The sequence below is a fragment of the Microtus ochrogaster genome, unplaced genomic scaffold (genome assembly GCF_000317375.1).
Source record: "Microtus ochrogaster isolate Prairie Vole_2 unplaced genomic scaffold, MicOch1.0 UNK92, whole genome shotgun sequence".
In the NCBI taxonomy this organism is placed as follows: Eukaryota; Metazoa; Chordata; class Mammalia; order Rodentia; family Cricetidae; genus Microtus; species Microtus ochrogaster.
The window spans coordinates 264,095-286,686 of NW_004949190.1; the positions used below are offsets into that span (position 1 = coordinate 264,095).

General features: G+C 37.4%; 1 protein-coding gene across 2 annotated transcripts in view; it reads right to left on the bottom strand.

Moving 5' to 3' along the window:
- Chrdl1 (chordin like 1) overlaps positions 1–22,592 on the bottom strand; it is a 116,927-nt gene that overhangs the window by 89,391 nt on the left and 4,944 nt on the right. The window lies entirely within an intron of this gene.

A 22,592-nucleotide genomic window follows, 5' to 3' on the forward strand; every position in this document is an offset into this window, starting at 1 on the left:
GTTAGCTCAGTTCATAACTTTTCTTTGTTAGAATCAATTTTTATAGGCCTGGAGATATACCTTATCAGTTAAGAGCACTGTCTGTTCTTCTAGAGAACGTGGATTCAATTCACAGAACCAACATGGCAGCTCAAAACCATCTATAACTCTACTTTCAAGCAATCTGATGTTCTATATAAATAGAAGTCTTTGTTGTTTTTTATTTTATGTGTATTTGTGTTTTGTCTACATGCATGTCTGCTCACTACATGCATACCAGTACCCATGGAAGCCAGAAGACATTGAATCCCCAGGTACTAAGATTAGAGATGTTTGTGACCTACCATGTTGGGGCTGTGAACTAAATTTGAGCCCTCTACAATAACAAGAAGTGTTCTTAACCACCGAGTCATCTTTCCAGAACCTAAAACTTCTTATCATTGAAATCTGCTTTACAATGAAAGGTATTTGAGAACATTCCATGTTACATGCCATGTTTTACATGTCTTAGTTATCAAAAAGTAGACAACATTTATTATTTATACTAAGTCTATCACATGAACTCCATGTATACTAGTAAAGAAATGAAGCAACCACCACAAGATCAGTTATATCACTCTTGGGCATATATCCAAAATATTGTACATCTCACTACAGAGATATTTGCTGATCTATGACCACTGTGTCTTTATTCATAATAGTCATGAGTAGGATTACACCCTAGTTGTCCATAAGCTGAAGAATACAAAATGAAAATCTGGTGCATTGATACAATGTAGTATTATTCAGCTGTTAAGAAAAATGAAACTCTGGAATGTGCAGCTAAATGGATGGTGCTAGAGCCAAACATCCCTAATAAGGTAACCCAGACAACACTGCATACTTTCTCTTATATGTGGAAGTTAGTTTTTAAGCTTTAGATATGTGTATTTTATTTAGAATAATCAAAGTTGTTAGGTGGCTAGTAAGGACTGGTTGGGGGAGGGGATCTCCCAAAAAAGAGAAAATAAAATATAGTGTTTTAAAGGGAATAAAGGCAGAAATTTGAATAGATTAGGAGGACTAAATGGGGACAGTGAGAGGAAGGCACATTTAAGGAGGGAATATGGGAAGAGACAACTAATACTGGGAGACAATGCCCCAACTAGATATCTTATATTAACACGCAAAGCCTCCAACATCAGGAACAGATTATAGACCCCTGCAAACATTACAGTCTATTTTCAAGGCTCCTGGTTACTCACTACAACCTGAGAGTAAAGCCCTATTGCTGAAGACACCAGACACTTATTTAATCCAACAAAGAAAAAGTAATAAAGCTGATACTCAATTATAAGCATCACCCCTATTGACTAGTGTTCATGGTGCTGGAAGGTATTACTCATGCTACCAGAGGATATAAACAATCAGCAATATTACCAAGTTATGAATCCTACAACCTACAATATCAATCTACCTGCAAGATATACTGGTGCAAATGAAGTCTAATATGATATTGAAAGAATAGCAGTTTATGAGCAAGTGGGGCTTGTGTTGGAAATTGAAGGCTAGTTCCTCATGCATTACAACATAACATCATGCATCATTGATGTAATTAAATATGTTTACACACCAAAGGGGGCATATCATTGTTGCTAAAGACTTAGGACCTGAATCTGACAAAATGTTACATTTAGCCATGACAGAAACTCTTAGAAAACTAGGAAGATAACTTCCTCAATCTCATCCATGGCATCTAAAACTTAAACCAAAACCAAAAAACTGTGGCTGACATTATGCTTCTTTCATGGCAAAAAATTGAATTATTTTTCCCTAGGACTGAGAATTATACGATGATGCCTGTTTTTCTAATGTTAGCCAGGAAAAGCAGTTCCAAAACGTTTTCAATATACAAAGCAAAAATTAAAGTATTTACAGATGTCATTTTCAATAAAGAATTCACCAATCTATTAAAATGTTGTTATGAATGGTAAGAGAATTTTGCAAGTCTGTAAGATTCAAGACTAACCATATTTACATGTTCTATAGTAAAGAGAAATTGAAGTTTGACAGAGTATGGCAGCTCATGCCTCACACATGTGGAATAAGGCAGAAGGATTGCAGGAAACTTCTAGCCTGTACTACAAAGTGACACACTGTCTCAAAAGGAGATGAAGGCAAATGAACTATAATTAGTACATAAAATATTTACAATGACTTCTCCCAAACATGAACCTTCAGAGGTACACATCTAACAAAGCATATGTAAGGTTCACACTAAGAGAACTATAATATGTTGCTGGAAGAAAAGCAATGACGGCCTAAAGGTTAGATAAATTTATAGTGTTTGTAGATTGGCAGATAAATATTTTTAAGGCCTCCATTCTCCCCAAAGTAAATAACAGATTGCATGCAGAGGCAGGTAGATCTCTGGCAGTTCAAGGTCAGCCTGGTCTACATAGTTAGTTCTATGCTAGCCGGGGCTACATAGTAAGACCCTGTCTCAAAAAAAGTACCAACAGAATGTTTTATTTTTAAAAAGGTAGGATTCTATTAATACATTTATATGAGAAGTGAAAGTAAATAAAAGAACCAAAATAATTTTGAAGAAGGAAGATGTAAAAGACTTAAAATAAAATTACAGTTTTCAGGATATAAAGTATCATCCAAAGGTTATATAAATAAGATATCAAAATACCTAAATATAGAACCACACATACATTATCAACTGAGTCAACCAAGGTGCAAAGTCAATTCATTGAAGAAATAAGAGTGTTTTCAACAAATTCAGCAAATACTGTGAAATCATTTGAATAGCTGTGAACAATATTTAAAGCTAGCTTATTTTCTAGTTTATTTCATTAAAATGAACAAAAAAGCAGGCATGGTGGATCATGTCTGTAATCCCAGCAGTTGGAAGGCTTAGACAGGATGATGCTGAATTTAAGGCCAGTATAGGCAATATAGCAAGACCCTGTTTCAAGAAAGGTGGGTATGTATGAAGAGGAATTAGAGCAGGAGGAAATATGATCTCAATGTAGATCACAGCAAAGATGTCAAAAACACATACTAGAGAAAAGACTGCATCTTCAACAAATGGTGTTGGAAAATCTGGGTGTCCACATTCAGAAGAATAAAAGTAGACCTGTATCTAGAACCCTGCACAAATATTAACTAACAATGGTTGAAAAACCTTAATGTGGAATCTAAATGCTGTAGCTGTTAGAGGGAAACCTAGGCACTACCCTATAATGATGTAGGTGTAGGAAAGAACTTTGCCATTAGGTCTCTATTTGTCCAAGAATTAAGGGCAACACTTGACTAGTGGGGCCTAATAAAATAAAAAAAAATGCTTCTTTACAACAAAGGAGGCCATAAATTGAGTGAAGAGGAAACCCATAGAGTGAGAGAGTGAGAGAGGATCTTAGACAGATACATATCTGATCGGGGATTAATATCCAGACTATATAAAGAATTTATAAAGTGAAGAGTTATTAGTCTAGAACCATAGTCTATATAACCAAAATCCTAGTACCAGATATGAGAAACGTCCTTTGAATTATCTATTAGTATGAAGAGTCCAAGAGACCTCCCCAAACCAAACAGCTACTGTCATTACCCTTGATTCCCCATCAGAATTTGACGGTTAAATCCATATTGCTGAAGACACCACATAATTCAAACACAGGACAGGGAGAAACTGGGATGGAAATTGACCTGGAAGCCTCCTCCCTGAGGACTGGCACTCAAGCTACCAAGGGAGAAAAGCAATCAATATACTCTTACCCAGCTGGGATGCTTAGAAATCCCAACCATATTAGCATTTCCTATTAGCAGTAACCAATGGCTGGCTGTCTAATTGGACTCAAGCCTGCTCAATGGGAAAGAATTAATGTCCGGTACTCTAAACCTAGCCAATTAACCATGAGTGGAGAAGTCATGGAACCTAGAGGAGAACTTACTGTTGCCACTTTCTGAAACCAGCATACACTAACTGCATTCTAAGTACTTGATGCTTATACCCACTGAGATGCATAGCTCTTAGCTCTCATCAAAGAAGCTTCTTTTTACCCCCCAGAAGATGGAAACCATTACAGAGAGACATAACTGGTTAAAATGAAGAGAACCAATTGACCATGGGGTAACCACACCCTAAACTCAGGAAACATTATAAAAAAGGCACCAGGAACATTATAAAACCTAGATGGAGCCGGGCAGTGGTGGCGCACGCCTTTAATCCCAGCACTTGGGAGGCAGAGGCAGGCGGATCTCTATGAGTTCGAGACCAGCCTGGTCTATAGAGCTAGTTCCAGGACAGGCTCCAAAAACCACAGAGAAACCCTGTCTCGAAAAAACAAAAAAAAAAAAAAAAAAACAAAAAAAAAAACAACAACAAAAACTAGATGGAGAACCAGGATACCGGTTGCAAAAATAGTATCTTCTAGATATGACAGAGAGGCTGCACCCATGATATCTTAACAAAATGGTTGCCTAAACAAGACTTATGCAATGACAACACAGATAGACCAGAAGCACTGATGCTGGAAATTTCACAGGACTCCACCCCTAAATGAAGGACTGTAGGTAATTAATTACTTACTGCTAAGGAGGGGAAATCAGATTTCCTTAGGAATAAAGTCCTAAATCAGTAGTTTTCAGCCTCCCAATGCTGTAACCCTTTCATACAATTTATCATGCTATGGTGACCCCCAACCATTAAATTATTTTTGTTGATAGTCCATATCTGTAATTTTCTACTGTAATAAATCATAGTGTAAAGATCTATGTTTTCGGATGCTTTTAGATGACCCCTGTGTAAGGGTCATTTGACCCTCAAAGATGTCACAACCTACAGTTTGAGAACTGATGCCCTAAGTGGTTATACAATTTTGAGTGGTCAGCCCTAAAAATGTATGCATATGAGCAAGATATATGGACTCAGCTTGTTGTATTTATATGTGTGCATGTATATAAACATAAAACAATAATTAAAAAGAAAAAAGCTAATATGTGAAAGTAGAAATAGGGCTTAGAGGTAGAGAAATAGGAAGAATAAAGGGAACAGATATAACAATAAGGAATTGAAAATGATCAAAGTATATTTTACATATGTATGAAAAGGAATTATGAAACCAATTAGTTTGCATAACTAATAAAAGCTACTAAAGCTGGGCGGTGGTGGCACATGCCTTTAATCCCAGTACTCAGAAGGCAAAGGCAGGCGGATCTCTGTGAGTTTGGGGCCAGTTTGGTCTACAGAGTGAGTTCCAGAACAGCCCAGGCTACACAGAGAAGCCTTTTCTCAAAGAAATAAACAAAAAGAAGCTAATAAAAATGAAAGAAGGGTAGGTCATAGATTTCAATTTAAAATTTAATATATTGAAATTCTTAGAAGAATGCATAGGAGAATATCTTTGTTATCTAGAAAAAGACTTGTTGATATGCAAGATATTCATCAGTATGGCTATAGGATAGGGCCATTTCAGGCTCCCTCTCCTCAGCTGCCCAAGGATCTAGCTGGGGACATCTCCATGGACCTCTAGAGTCAAGTCTCTTGCCAACCCTAAAATGGCTCTCTTAATTAAGATATATACTTCCCTGTTCCCATATCCACCCTTCCTCCATCCCAACAGTCCAAATGAGGAGCAGAAGGAGGGAGAACATGAGCAAAGAAGTCAGGACCACAAGGGGTGCGCCCACCCACTGAGACGGCAGGGCTGATCTAATGGGAACTCACCAAAGCAAGCTGGACTGGGACTGATGGAGCATACGATCAAACCGGACTCTCTGAAAGTGTCGAACAAGGAGGGCTGACTGAGAAGCCAAGGACAATGGCACTGGGTTTTGATCCTACTGCATGTACTGGCTTTGTGGGGGCCTAGTCTGTTTGGATGCTCACCTTCCTAGACCTGGATGGAGGGGGGAGGACCTTGGACTTCCCACAGGGCAGGGAATCCTGACTGCTCTTTGGACTGGAGAGGAAGGGAGAGGAAGAGAGGGGGAGGGGGAGGGAAATGGGAGGAGGATAGGAGGTGGAAATTTTTAGAGCTAGTTCCAGGACAGAGAAACCCTGTCTCGAAAAAACCAAAAAAAAAAATAAAAAAAAAAAAAAAAAAAAAAAAAAAAAAAGACTTGTTTCAGACAGGCCAATCCCATAGTCCACACATGATATACCATAAAATAAGACTCAGTCAAAATTAAGAATTACTGGTCTGGGAGACAGAGTCTCTGTGAGTTCAAGGCCAGGCAAAAAGGAAGGAAGGAAGGAAGGAAGGAAGGAAGGAAGGAAGGAAGGAAGGAAGGAAGGACCAACAGAACTTCTAGACTAGAGAGATGGTTCACCGATTAAGAACACCAGAACAAGTCCTTCTAAATCTCCTGAGCAAAGATCATATGAACACTTTGGGCCTGCATGGATCTGCACCAAATCCATCCCATATATATTATATCTTTCAGTTTAGCATTTTTATGGGACTCCCAAATATGTTGGCGTGGTCTCTGTTTCTTATGCCTTGAGCTCTTTTCTTTCTGTTTCGTTTGCCTTGCCCAACTTGGATATGATAATTTTTGTTTTAGATTATTATATTTTATTTTCTTACGTTCTGTTATTATCTCTTAGAAGCCTGCTTTTGCTTAATGAGAGTCAGAAATGGAGTGGACCCTGATGGGAAGGGAGATGGGAAAGAACTGGGAAGAATAGAGGGAGAGGAAACTGTAATCAGAACGGTGAGGAAAAAAATCCATTTTAAATCAAAAGTTAAAAGACACCAAGAAATTATCACACACACACACACACACACACACACACACAAAAACAACAAAAAAGCCTGAAGAATAAGTTGTGAAGATTAAGAGACCCCACCACAGAGGAAAAATATTTACTTCAATGGGAAAATTTATTGTGGTAAACTGGGACTGAGAAATCAATTGTGATTAAGACCCAGCATCATTGAGGAGACATCTTCTGATAGGATTTTTTTTCTTGTTCGTCAGCACACTGAAGCTGTGGTACAAGCTTGTCAAGTCTGCATCTCATGCTGGCAACCAGACTTAATAATGTCTAAGAGTCACACAGGAGGTACTGGTTTTGAAGGCACTAATGGGTCATAGAAAACAACCAAGGCTTGGCACTGGCAGGGACAGACTCCTTGAATAGAGGTTTGAAGAGACTGATGGAGAAGGAGTCTCAGTTGCAGTGGGGACTCTAGCAAAGTGTACGTGTCAGTACAATGGGACAACTTCCAAGCAGAGCTACAACTATGAAGTAGAGCTGGCCTGAGCATAGAAGATAAATTATGTATGCCACAGATGGTAGACCTGGAGAAGTGGAGAGTAGCAGGCCCTTTGGAGCTCAAAGGATTGTGAGTGGAACTTACAAAGCAAGAACTGAATTTGTTTACATGGTTGAAGTTTGGGTTTTCTTTGATCTGACTGTGACTGTGCCCTAGTTCTTTCACCTTGTTGGGAAAAAAAAGGATGTAACTTGTGATTTTTCAGAAGCCCATACTTGAGAGTTAGAAATTTTAGAGAGACCTGGAATACTTTAAAAAAGAATTTCAGCCTTTAAGTATTGAGATATTTTAAGGAATATGGGGCTTTTAAAATTATTTATGTTTTATATTATGTTATTAAGATGGCATTTTGGGGATAAACAAGAAAGGAAAGTTTATAGTTTAATAGTGATGTGTTTGCATGTCAAGTTGAAAAGGAGTCAATTGTGTTGGTTAGGTTTTATATAATTGGCACTAACTAGATTTGTCTGAGAAAAAGAAGCCTCAATTGAGAATATTCCCCCAGTCAGATTGGGCTATAGGCAAATTGCTGGGGCATTCTGCTGACTGATGATTGAAGTGGAAGTGTCCATCCCACTGTGGACAGTGTTCCTCCTCAGGTAGTCCTGGGTTGCATAAGAGAGAATGTTGATCAAGTCAGGAGAAACAAGTCAGTAGGTAGCATTCATCTGTGGACTCTACTCTAGTTTCTCACTCCAGATTACTGCTCTGCTTTCTTTTCCTGGCTTCCTTTCTCAAAAGACGATAAGCTGTAAGGTAACATAATTCCCATCTTCCCCAAGTTGCTTTTGGTCATGATGTCTTATTACAGCCACAGAAATGAATTTAGAATATCCATCAATGAGTTTCTGTTGCTCCATATTCCAACCAGCACTTGTTATCCTCAGTGTCTGGCAATTATAATAAGCACATAGCACTGTCTTTAAAAAAAATCAATACAACATATAGGGTGTAACAATGTATCCCTATGTTCTATATAGATTATGTTGGCCTTAAATTTATAAAAATCTCTCTGCCTATGTCTCCCAAGTTCTGGTATTAAAGAGAATAAGACACCTTGTCCAGTCATGGTCCCTTATTTTGTTCTTCCTTAGTGGCATATAATTTGAACATCTCTTCATTTGTCACCTGCATGTTTTTCTTAGTCAACTGTTTTTTTGGATATTTTATCCTTTTATCAATTGAATTGTTCATATTTTTCTTGACAACTTTCAGAGTTCCCTCCATGCTGTAAAACACAGATATTGACCCATCATTCCATTCTATTATAATATTTTCTTCAGAGCGGAATGTTGTACTTTAAAACCAGTCCAACTTATTAATTCTTTCTCTTAGAACATGCTTTAGAGATAGTATCACAAGGCCCAATAGCAAATATAATTTCTCCCAAATTTTGTTATGTTACCTTCTAGAAGTTTCATGGTAGATGCATTTTATTTTGCAAAAGGGTAGCCTTTATTCTTATGAATTTTCTCTATTTCTTTAGTGAAAAATATTCAGCCAGCTACATATGTTCTGTTCTATTTATTGTCTCTGTATTATGTTATATTCACCTATTTCTCTATTCTGCCACTAAGCCACACTATATTCATTACTACAGTTTTACATCAGTATTGAAGTTGTATAGGGTCAGAACTTTGATGCCTCCCTCAAAAGTGTTAGCTATTCAGGGTATTTTACCTTTCATTTAAATTTTAGAATGAGGTAAGAACTGATACCTGGCAACTATGTGTTTTTCTACCCATTTTCTGTTTAGCTCATTTATTTCATCAGTGTTCGTAGCTTTCCTCACAGAGATCTTGCACACATTTTGTTATATTGATGCCCGTGCATTTACTTCATTTGGTACTAATGTAAATGGCAATGAGGTTTTAAAGTTTAATTTTATGTGTTCATTGATGATAATATTTAGAAAATAATTGAAATTTGTATACTAAATTTTTATCTTCCAATCTTGTTGAGTGTTGTTGCAGAAGCTTTTGCACCATTGTTATTTCTTTGGGTTTTAAAAGAACACTTATTTTATTTAAATTTGTGTGTGTGTGTGTGTGTGTGTGTGTGTGTGTGTGTACAAGTGTTTGAAGAGGCTGTAAAAGGGCATTAGACCTCCTGCAGCTAGAGTTAATAGGCAGTTGTAAGCCACCTGGCGTGGGTGCTGGGAATAAAGTTTGGGTTTCCTGCAAGAACAGTAAGTGTTCTTAATCACTGTATCATCCCTCTAGAACTTTGGGGATTTTTATATGAATAATTACAACATCTGTAAACGAAGGTAGTTTTACTTCTTTCAGTCTGTATACATGATTTATTCATTATCTAGGACCTTTAGTAAAAGGTTAAAAAAGTCTGAGTGTATATTATTCCTTATTTCTGATCTTAGGGGGATAGCATCCCATGTCGCAGCATTAAGTGTGATGCTGACTGTTCTTTGTCAAGATGAGTAAGTTCTCCTTTATCCATAGAATGCTAGATAATATTCGATTTTATTAAATTATTTCTTTCCAGTTTTTGATAAAATCATGTTTATTTTCTTCAGTCTGTTGATATGATAGAATACCTTAACTTATTTTTAAATGTTGGATCTCACATATCTGCAATAAACCCCACTTGTTTGTATCAAATCATTATTTCCACACATTGTTGGAGTCAATGTATTAATTATTTTCATGACCGTGTTTGTGCTCGTGCATGGGGGGATACACATATGGGTACTCGCAGAGGCCAAATGAGAGAGCCAAGTCCCATGGGCCTGGAATTACAAATAGTTTTACCGTACCCTTATGGGTTAGGAACTCCTGTTCTCTGAAAAAGCTTTTAACCATCGATTCATCTCTCCAGTTCCTGAATTAATTAAAAGTTCCAAGGATTCTTGAACTTATATTCACAGGAGCTGTTGGTTTACTATTTTCTTGCAATGTTTCTGTCTACTCTTTGGAGTCACAGAAATATGGCAATCAGGGAATGAGTTAGTCAGCACTCCTTCTGCTTTTATCTTCTGGAACACACCATAGAGAACTCATGTAATTTTATCCTTAAATGTTTGGTGCAGTTACTCAGAGCGCTCTCCTGGGATGGTGCTTTCCATTTTAGAATGTACTATTTGTTGATTCTATGTCTTTTATAGAAGCAAAAATCTTTAATTCTAACAAAGTGTAGTCTATCAGTTCTTTCATGAATTGCGCCTTTGATGTTTTATTTAAAATATCATTGCCAAAGCCACACAGCCACCTAGACTTTGTTCAGTGATACATGCTGAGGCTTTTGTAAGTAAGTAAGAACTATGGCTCAATTCATTAATTTGTTTACTTGGGGATATAGGTGTTTAGCTGTTCAAGCACCATCTATTGAAATGACTACCTATTTCCCTCCCCCTTTTCATTTACAACTTTCCTTCTTTGTTGAAAGTTTCCTGACAATGTTTATACTTGTCTATTTCTGGGCTTCCTGTTGTGTTGTATTGATCTATTTATTTTTCCTTTGGCCAGCATCACAGTCTTCATTGTTCCAGCTTATACAACAAGTTTTGAAGTGAAGTATTATTGGTGACTTTGTTATTGTTATTTCTCAGTATTTTTTGCTGTTTTGTATCTTTCTCCTTTTCACACAAACTTGAGTCACTCTGTCAATACCCACAAAAAGATCTGTTACAATTTTGACTGATATTGAACTCCACATTAAATTATAAAAAAACCCAACACTAACAATCTTTAACATTTCTACCCACAAACATGAATTATCTCTCCAATTATTTGTTCCTGTTTTTATTTCATCGAAGTCTTATAGTTTTCATTAGATGCACTGTTGATTTTACATATATGCATTTTATTTTTAAGAGTGTTAAGCTAAGTAATAATACATGTGTTTAGTTCAAATTCCTCTTGTTCATTGCAAGTATATAGGAAAGCAATTGATTTTTATACATTAATCTTGATAGTTTGGAATTTTATGCATGCAAAGTCACATGGTTTTTTTTCCTCCATTCCAATCTATATACTTTCATTCCATCTCCCATCTTACTGGATCTAAGAAGAATCATTAATCTTTAATTCACTTAGGTACTTTCTGACATAATAGAATTGAAAACTTTGGAGCCCTTTGCATATTAGGCAAGAAACTAGAAACTCCTAACTTTTTATGCAAACCTCATGTATGTATAATTTCTGTTACAAAATGACATGCCATGATGAGAATATTGCTATTACATTAAATAGTCTCTCATACTCTGAGTCTAGGTACACTATTCTATATCAATATATAGTTTAACTTTAGCATTAGACAATTATCTATTTGGCCAATTATACTGTTGACATTTCTATTTTTAAAAGTCTCATGGCAAGTATTCCTACACTGGCTGTTTTCTTAATACAAATTCTAAGATGTAGATTTCTTGAGGCCAAAAGTTGTGCATAGGGGGCTGGAGAGATGGCTCAGAGGTTAAGAGCAGTGACTGCTCTTCCTGAGGTCCTGAGTTCAATTCCCAGCAACCACATGGTGGCTCACAACCATCTGTAATGAGATCTGGTGCCCTCTTCTGGCTTGCAGGCATGCACACAGACAGAATATTGTATACATAATAAATAAATAAATAAATAAATAAATAAATAAATAAATAAATCTTTTAAAAAAAACAAAAGTTGTGCATATTCTTAAATTCTTGATCTATATTGTCAAACTTTCTCCCAGAAAAGCTATACTAACCTATGCTCCCATTATCAGAGGGTGAGAAAGGCCCGCAATGAATATTTTAGTTACTTTAAACATCAGAAATTCTATAGGGAATAATGAAACCGGTACTTTTAAAATTATCAGTAAGGCTTCGTATGTATTCATTTTCATTAATAATTTTTGTTTCAAATTTTACAGTATTGTCATTCTCCTTAACAATTTACATTAAGCTATTTTTTTCTGAGTTAGAATGGGTATTCAGGACCATGTTAGCACTGAAAGAACATAGGAAACTAAGAAAATAGTTTTTACACAGAACATATGTGGTTTTCAGGCAAGTCTAGAAACACAGCTTCATTATACAGATAGAATTTAGAAATATCTCAGCAATCCCAAAATCTTTAGCTATTGAGCAATGATCATGAATTTCCCAACACCAATGTCTATATGAGGAATCTTTCCCTACCCTCTTGTTAGTGACAAGAAAGTGTATATTTTGTTAATAAATTTATATTCACTCTGACAAATAGTCACACGATTTGCATTCTACATATAAAACTTCTATCAGTGTTTTAGAAACAACTGGTATACTTGAATACAAACTCACAAACACAACTCCTTCAAGCAGAATAATTAGTTTGGTATAGTCATATGTATCTAGGGCTACTATACTTGAATTGAAGGAACTTACAACCCATTTTGAGTGTAAATCCATAGTGTACATAAAAATAGACTGGGCATACTATGTATTTTATTCTACTCTTGCATGGATTAGTTCACTCCATGGTTGCTATCAGATCTACCCATTTAAAATACTAAGTTGGATGAATTTTTGCTATCAGCTGTGATCTGCATGTTTGGATGGTTTGTCTCTGCGTGATTTAGTGAACAAATGGGATAATGGAAGATTTAGACTTTTGAAAGATTTTTGAAAGTCACTAAAATCAAACAACCTACCTAAACATGAGTTTCAAATGCCTTTACACATTCTAAGACTTATATTCATAATGGATCAGTGGGCTGGCTCTGTGAGCAAAGGCACATGCTGCCAAGTCTAACGACCAGAGATCAGCCCACTGACCCAGATGTTGGAAGACGCACAGAGGCTTCTGCAAGTTTGACTCTGACTTCCAGTCGCACCAAGTCACCACACAAATGAAAGAAATAAATGAAAGAAGCGACATTCCAAATTATTAGATGGACAATGCTTAACTTGAACTTCTGGATCTGTATCAGTGACAAAACGTAAGGTTTAGAGTAGCTCTCTTGAGCAAAGGCAATATTTTTCGGAAGACAAAAGTTACTCGAAGTTAAAATACCCTTTCCTTCCTTGTAAACCTACAAATCTTTCCTCTATACGCTAACAACTTATTGAAGCCACATTACTATCCCACTGTCTTCCAAATTACACTATCAGAGACTGCAAAAACCTTACTCAAAATACTACTGCTGATAGAAAACGAATTTTAATGCAAATATAATGGCCTTACATCACATACATTGGTCTTATGTCAATGATATGATATTTAGCTAATTATGCCCAAGAAATCCTTAATGAAGAAAAAGAAAGAGATCAGGGGAAGGCAAGGAGCTAAATAGTAATATTGTTGCTTTTAAATGATCCTTTGGCAATTACTGATAGTGATTTTTTTTCAAGCATTTAATAAAATTAAACATGAGTCATTAAGTAATATTTTAACGTTGCTCAAAATGGAGTGGTTTTTATAATCATAAATGTTTCTCCAAGAGAACACTGAACATTATCACTTTTCAAAAACTAGGATAAATCCATCTTTAACATATGCTTATAAGTTTGGACTTCAAAAACTTTTGACACCACCCAGGAAAGAATTTAATGAGCTACAATTTATATTCAACCACACCTAAAATGCCAGCCAGCACAAATGTGCTGATTTTGTTGAAACATGGATGCTACACTAATCTCTAGGAAAGATGAAGAAGAAAAGTCAGCAACCCATTGTCAATATCCGAGAGAGATCAGCTGCAGAAGGAATGACTTACTACTAACTGCTGGTATCTGAGAGTCCCAAAGGAATCCAACTAAGAAGTGAAATGGACCTTCAACCAGCATCCTTATAGCTAGTTTTCCAATAGCTCAGCTGGCCTTAATTAGAAGTGGAAATTCCTGCTACTTTGGTATCCCCTGTTAACAGGAACGATACAAAACGTAAATAGCCACAGAAACGCACATCTGTGCCATCAGTGCTCTGCCCCTCTCCCCAGAGTAGGTCAAAGGGTCAAGAACTCTATCACTAGTCCAAAGCCAAGAAGACATTCCCATGAACTGTTTTTGATAACAGCTCTTACTGTAGACACATCACTATGTCAGTATTACAATAATATTTATTCTACTATGACACATACAGTCAGTGGAAAGGGAAAAATGAATCTTTGCTACGAGTTATATGAAGTAGACAGACCAAGTAAACAAATTCCTTTTTAATTATTAATTTCTTTAAAAAGCTCCTAGAACACTGAGGGGGAAAAGAAACACATAAGTACTTTCCCCCTGCCCATTTATCAAAGTTGAATCACAATGTACAGTAGCTACATAATTTGTTTATTTCCCTAACATGAGGTTTTAGAGTTGAAGATTCTGTCTCTTTCCCTCAGGACTTCAAAAGAACCTTGTTTCCAGTTGTGAAAAAAAAAAAAACAGTGAAAAAGGAAACCTAAGAAGTCAAATTCCTCATTCTGCTGTTATGACTTATTCCTTCATCCATTTCAATCATATTTGCTGGGTCATATGCCCTAACATAATTCAATTTTACATACACACACACACACACACACACACACACACACACACACACACACACAGAGAGAGAGAGAGAGAGAGAGAGAGAGAGAGAGAGAGAGAGAGAGAAAGAGAGAGAGAGAGAGAACAAAACAACTAAACAAAAATAAAACACCATACCCATGAGAGGTACCATACACATATCATGTCCCCCTCTTTATTTGCTTTGTAGCTACTTCAGTTTTCTACTAGTAGGAACTCAGACACAATGGGGATAAAAGAGTCTATAGTTCAAAGATGGTTAACACTGGAGGAAGTTAACACCATTGGCTAAGATGAGAACTGGCGATATGCCGTGAAATTTCAATTCATCGTGTCTTTCTATCTCTTATTAGCATGGATGACTGAGAGTGGATGGTATTCTCATTAGTCTTTCTAGAGGCCACCGGGAGATCCTTTTACAGAAAGGCTACTTGGCTGGTGAAACCTGATCTGAAATTTTTTCTGGCTAAGAAATTTGTTCCATGTCATATGGCGTAGGACTGTGGGCAAAAATCCAAGTTCTTGTTTTAAAAAAGAGTCCTTCCTATCAGCACCTCAGCTTCACAAGTTTTAGCTAAAGGAGACCTTCTGTTTGACTAGGAATATTTTCTGTTTGATCAAGAGCACAAGTTGGGCTCTTGAACATTTCATAATAGAATCAACTTTTTTCTCTTGGACAGCATGAGAATATATGTTCAGTGTTAGTACATTTTAGAGATTACAACTGTGAATCAACATAAGAAACACTGATTCAAATTGGTTTAAAGAGTCTTTTATTTAATATGTATGTATTTTGAGCTTAGAAAAAAGGACTCTATAAGTAGCTATAACAATCACCTATGATTATCTGCAGATTTTAAGATTATGACTGTTTTTCTCACATGTTTATATATTTTCTGAATCTTTATCAGTGAGCATCTGTGCTAGAAAAACAACCATGCTAATGTAAAGTTTCTTTCAATACCTACAGTTGTTATTAGTCTAATAGTCAATTAACTAATGTCATTAAATGTTAAATAAAATAGATGGACCACATTGTCTCATCATTTCTGAAAGATAGTTATTTCATTATTACTTAATTTCTGCCATATTCCTTTACAGATTGTGTGGTGGTTTGAAAGAAAATGGCCCACAAAGGGAGTGGTACTATTAGGAGGTGTGGCCTTGCTGAAGTAGGTGTGTCACCATTGGGGCTGGCTTTTAGGCCTTTTTTGCTCAAGTTTCTCTCAGTGTAACAATCAATTGACTTCCTGTTGCCCGTAAATTGTAGCATTCTCAGCTCCAGCACCACATCTACCTGCACACTGCCATGCTCCCCGCTGTGATGAGAAGGAACTGTACCTCTGAAGCTATAAGCAAGCCATCTCAATTAAATGTTTCTCTTATAAGAGTTGTCATGATCATGATGTCTCTTCACAGCAATGAAGCCAATACTAGGACAGATGGATAATAAAGAAATACTAGCCAGGTGGTGGTGGTGCACACCTTTAATGCCAGCACTCGGGAAGCAGAGGCAGGCAGATCTCTGTAAGTTTGAAGCCAGCCTGGGAGCTAGTTCCAGGACAGCCCCAAAGCTACAGAGAAAGCCTGTCTCGAATCCCGCCCCCCTCAACAAAAAAGCAAACAAAGAATTCCTCTTTATATTATGTGGCACGGCTTACAGCTGTTCTCCTTGTACCACATCGAATATGCTTTATTTGAGCATCTCATGATCAATACAGCTTAAGTAAATGGGAGACAAGACTACTCTATAGATGTTACTGTTACTTTTCAACAAACCTGAAGTTGCTCTCTTTTTTACTGAGAAGGTGCAAGCCAAATTTCGAAAAAGGATGCTCCAATCTACCTAACAACATGCTAACTGTATCTACTCTTTCTTCTTTACATGGCCTAGATTTCATTTCATCTTTAAAAATCATTACGTTCTTCTATGTCTTTCATCTCTAAACATATTCAATATTTTTGGAAGTAGTCAAGCTATAAATCTTAAATGAATAAAATTCTCTTCAGAGTGACTTTGTGATATTATTAAAAGTCCAGGTGGTTTGTGTAAAATAAAATACACAAAACCAAAGTCATAACTTCTCTTGCCTCATCCCCACAGAACCTACTCTCATGTTTTGTTCTCTGTCCAGAATGTAAGAATTCTACCCAGGAACATACTTTTAATCTTTCTTAGAATTTTCATTTGGCTTATTTAGGTTTCTGAATAATTTTCATCTGAGTCTGCCTTTTGAGAATTGAAATTTTATTTTTATTTGTGTCTATATCTTTATGTGTGTATGAGTATATATGGCATATGTGTGTGATATACACATGTGATACAAATGTGTGCAGTGGGAAGTCTGGCCTCCTCCAACAAGTGTGGGCATGTATGTGTGCCCAGGCACGCCTAGATCACAGACGCCAGAGGAAGACACTGGAAGTCTTGTTCTATAACTCTCTGACATATTCTTTTGAGACACAGTCTTTCAGTGAATGTGGAGTTAGGTTGACAGAACTCAAGTCATGGACTACTATCTTTGTCCACACATTGCTGTGGTTACAGACACACATGACCACACCTGGGTTTTTACATGAGTTACTAAGGATTCAAACTCAAGGCATCATTCCTGTTCAGCCAACAGTCTTCCTCATCGTGTGAGTCTCCAGCCCCGGCCTCAGTCTTGTTGTTGTTATTATTGTTGCAGTTGTATTGGAGATAAACTCAGAGCCTTGTACCTGCTGGGTGCTCACTTTACCTCTGAATTCTATCCTCAGCCTTTGGTTCAAGTCCCAAAGGGTACATGCCTCTCTTAAGGAAACATAGTTACAAAGGCCTTTATTCATTCACTTAGATCATCACTCATATATTAAGTTGCTGCCACATGTAAAAAGCTGGGCTTAATTTCAAGAAAACGAACTGGCTTATTCAAAGAATTTCCAGAGGCAAATTGGTATAGGGAAGAGAATATTGTCTTTGGAGATCTGGGCTTTAGTTCTGACTCTGGCTGGCATTCACAGCAACCTGTCTTTGCATCAAGTCAGTTGGTCCCATTTTGTTTCTATTTTTCATCTCAAGATTTAGTGGACCATGTAATTTGGCTTTTTAAAAATGCTTCTATAATGGCTATCATTTATTGAAAGTTAATCTTATCCCAGACAATATGGAAACAATTCTGCTGACTTTGATGGCTGATCTTGACCATCAACTTGATGGGGTTTAGAAATACTCTGAAAACAAATCTCTGGGATCCCTGTGATGGGCTTTTTGATGAGTTTAACCAGTGTGAGAAGAACTCTCCTAACTGAGGGCAGTACTATCCCATGGGCTCCAGTCCCCATCTGAGCGAACAGAAGAAAGGGTGCTGAGTAGCAGCATTGGTCCCTCTCTGCTTCCTGAGCACAGACTCCGTGTGACCAGTTGCCTCGCATCCCTGCTGCCCTGTCCACCTTGCGGCAGTGGACCATACTCTTGAGTCAAAGAAAGGCTTCCTTCCCTAACCTTGCTTCTTCTGTCAGGTATTTTATCACAGCAAGGGGGGAGGGAAGCAATCCAATGGGGATTACTCTTTCTTCCGTTGCAGTGATAGGAAAATTGATGATCTAGAGGGTACCATTCCCCAAGTACAGAAGATAGCTGTAAATCAACAGGTTGAGTCTAGGCTAATCTCAAAGTCATCATGCTCCTATATCATAAAAAAATCCAAAATTTACTTTGAAAAATATTAAGCTGTCTGGGGATTAAGACAAGGTTCCTATCTCCTGAATAAAGTTGGGGTGGGGTAAAGAGCAGTGCATGGGGGATGGATGGATCAGGTTGGAAGGGTTGGGGGTGGTATGGAAAGGGGGAGCAATGAAAGAGATATCTTGATAGAGGGGGATCATTAGGGGTTTAGGGAGAAACCTGGTGCCAGTGAAACTCCGAGGAATTCACAAGGATGACCCCCAGCTAAGACTCCTAGCAATAGCAGAGAGGGTACCTGACTGGCAGGCTCTTTGCATGCGGGTGACAGTTGTATGGCTTGGTGTGTTTGTGGGGCCTGTGTAAGTGGGACCAGGAGCTGTCCCTGGCACATGAGCTAGTTTTTTGGTACCCACTCCCTATGGTGGGATGCCATGCTCAGTCTTAGTGCAGGGGGAGGAGCTTGATCCTGCTTCAACTTGATACCCAGGCTTTGTGGACTTCCCAGCGGAGGCCTTTTCCTTTCTGACCAATGGATGGGGTGGGGTAGAAAGGAGGTGGGGGAAGGGAATGGGAGGAGAGGAGGAAGCAGAAATTGTGGCTGGCATGTAAAATAAATAAATTTTAAAATAAAATTAAAAGAAGAAAGTGCTCACTATGTCAGCCCAGCCTGGCTGTAACTCACTTAAACTCAGTCTTTCTAGTGCTGAAATTACAGGCACATGTACCATGCCTGATAAAATGCACCTGATTTTATGGGCCCCTTTCTTCTTCCTCTTTCATCTACACAAACTTTGATAGGTATCATTCCCTTTATTGCTTCTTCTTAATTGCTAATAATCACATGAAATGCTGGGGCGATCCTAGAAAACTTGTGCTTCTATTTCTGGCTTTCACCAGAGATACAGCAGATGCCTTCAAGGCCACAAATTGCCTATGTCCAACTTGCTAATCCTTTTCCTTCTCTTTCTCTGCTGGTGGCTTGCTTTTCCTTTCCTGAGAATTCTAAAGTCCCATTTTACTTAATCCAAGCATAAATGTTTGTAGGCTTTAGTTTGGAGGAGAGAAATGAGTGAGAATCTAGTCTCTCAGAGATTCAGTTTACTTTTACAGGGCAGGAATGGATCCATGTGCCACATTCTTGTCTCCAGAAACTCTGCCAGACTAGTCTGCTTCGTTAGAAACATATAATAAAATATTCTTCACAACTCAGTTCTTCAAGTTCACTTTGATTAATACTTCATTACCTTAGTTAGAGCTGCCAAAGGGGGCAAACTTGTCAGCCCATTTGTCCCATATTTGCATGAATATTATGCTGTGAATGTTACGCTCCTTTGAACTTCAAAAGAGCTTCCTGGCCTCATTGACTACAACTTTAACAACAGAGCATAATGGAGTTATAGAAAGATCTGTTCCTGGCTAAAGACCTCAAACTTTGTTGATGCTGGACAGTAGCAAACTTTTGCATAAGCAACAAATGGCTCATTTAGCCATTCCAGTGCACTATCAGTATTTCCTGGTGTCCTTAGCCTGTCTTCCTGCTTGTGAAAGCGACGATAACTTTGGCTAATTAGCTAGCAGCAAGTGGCAACACAAGCCTTCAGCATGCCTTGTGAGAAAGAGTTTTCTGCATACAAAGCATTTTTCCTAAAATCCTTTGTGTTGCCACAGCAATTGAGGGAAGATCTCCGACCATCAGGGTACCTCACATGCATCCCACCCTGGCTGTTCCAGAAAGGAGAGCAAACAAGCTCCTGAACTTAAAAGATTCTATTCTAACCAGCACCTGAAAAATCAAAAACTGAGGCTTCCTCGAGTAAAAAGACAGACAGTATGAGCAGATGAAAAGCTTAACACTTCTATATTTGGACATTTTCTCCGCTCTATAAAATTTAAAAATAATCGTCCTTTTCATGTACTCTTATGCCTTCCTTTCTGTACTAGACAGTAAAATGTAAAATTTGTCTCTTTACCTTGAAGAACTTTTTCCCCTTTAAAAATACAGTAATTTCCACTCATAGAAATTCTGGAATAGTTAATATAAAATGATCATAAACAGTTCTTACAGATCTACCATCCAGAGGCTTAAAAAGTAATTCTCTATTGCATCCCATAAATGAGTCTAAATTTTACATGGAACAGAGAAATATGGATAAACTCCAAAAGAAAATGCAATAATATATGGTGGGAGAGATCTTCCAGGAAATTCAGTAGCCACAGAGGAAAGGAATACAGCTCTGACGATGCAGAATTTTAAAATTCATATACAAATACAACTTGCACAAGCACTATTTGAAATGACAAAAATAATATTTTGGACATAAATAAGCTCAAAAGAAAAATGTAATTAAGAAGTTTAATCTAAAATGTTATTGAAAAGATCACATAGAAAAATATCAAGGCAAAATGAAATAGAATTGAGATGATCCTCCAATATAAAGATTAATAACACTTTGATAAAAGAATTATAATGAACATTCACCCATAGGCAGCAGCAACTTAATGAAGAGCAATTTGACAGCAGTTATCCAGATCAAAATAGAAAATACCCTTTAACTAAAAATTCTTCACAACTACATCCATTAGCATCTGAAGGGTTTCACTAATACCCTTAATTTGTAATGTCAAAAACTAAAAGCAACATATATACCACAAGTAGGAGGCCGGTTAGTTAAACAATGGAACATACATGCAGTTGAAAATGATGTAGGCAATAAAAAGATAAGACGTTGTAAAGAAATGTTTTGACATCTAGACATTAAAAAGATAAGACATTGTTGTTAAGAAATGTTTTGACATGACCTGGATGGATAGCATGTATATACTTATCTTTCTGAGGTATAATTTAAGAAAAAAATTATAGGGCTACCAATTTTTCACAGAGATGAATTTGTAATACAGTAATTAGATCATTTATGGAACATTTTCCATTGAATTGTTATTTCCACTGTTCCTAACTTGTTGTTAGAGTATCAATATAAATGTCTGTGCATGAACACTCACATGTGTGAATCATACATGAAGCATACACTACAAGATTTCCTCTTTTAGTAAAGATTATACTTCGCATATTTTGGTTTAGGTTCAGCCAGGTGAAATGGCAGTAAAGAATGACCACTATGGTGGCCTCACCATCTAACTACAATCTGAAATATTAGATCAAAACCAGTGCCTTTACATAATTACTGTGACACCAACCAAATATTAAAAGGCTTGGGACCAAATAGACTCAAGGAAACATTAGAGAGTATCGGTACAGGGCTCATAAATCTTCTTTCTTTGCTTTGTCAACAAAGCTCCAAGTTTTATGGATAATATTCCTCAATACAAGTATGGAAGACCTCCAAGAAGAGATGGTCTATTGAGAGTTACAATATCCCCCATGAGGCCATCAGCAACACAGGCTATAAGGGAAGTGTCTTTCTAAGAGGCCAGGAATTTTTATTCCCCACTGATTGTGAACTGATTTAAGAAGGAACAGACATTTCTATCACATGCACTTAAATAAGAGGAAATTACGCTGATAGGGACTACTCTGTGATGGCCGGGAAAGTGAGTAATATGAGAAGTACAAGGGGAGAGGCTGATTCATGTTTCCTTTCACAGCCTGCCCCAGAATTGTCTTCCATTTGTGCCTCAGTCATGCTAGATAGCACTACAGATCACTGATGTTTAAGTTGCTTATCAAATGCACTTTTTCTCCTAAGAAGAAGAGTGCTGGCTGTAAAAATCATTGCGGGCCAGCAACGCTCTTAATGATAATAGAGGCTTGGTTCTGCCCTCCACGCGAACAAGCCTTCTGCCTGCCATATTTAGTTCTACATATAGAAGAGATAAATGTTTAAGTGATGGGATTCAGATGCTGCTACAGCTCCTACCAAGAACATTTGCAGTTCTTTCTCATGAATAAGTTCAGTGGAGAACAGAATATGTCCCCGTTGGACCAATTCCACTTTGTCCTTCTTCTTCCTTCTTTTTTTCTATGTAGCTCTAAAAAGGAATCAAAGCTCATTTCCCACCTCAAATTTAGAGCTAACATACACCTCAGAAGTGGCTCTAAGTTGCCACAAGAAGTTGAGGTGTACATTGTTCAAATGCAGCAGAGAGCTTGTAATAAGAACAGATAAGTCGGTGACAGCAAGTAGTGTGTGTGTATTGGGGAGGTAATTACACCTCTCTCTCTCTCTCTCTCTCTCTCTCTCTCTCTCTCTCTCTC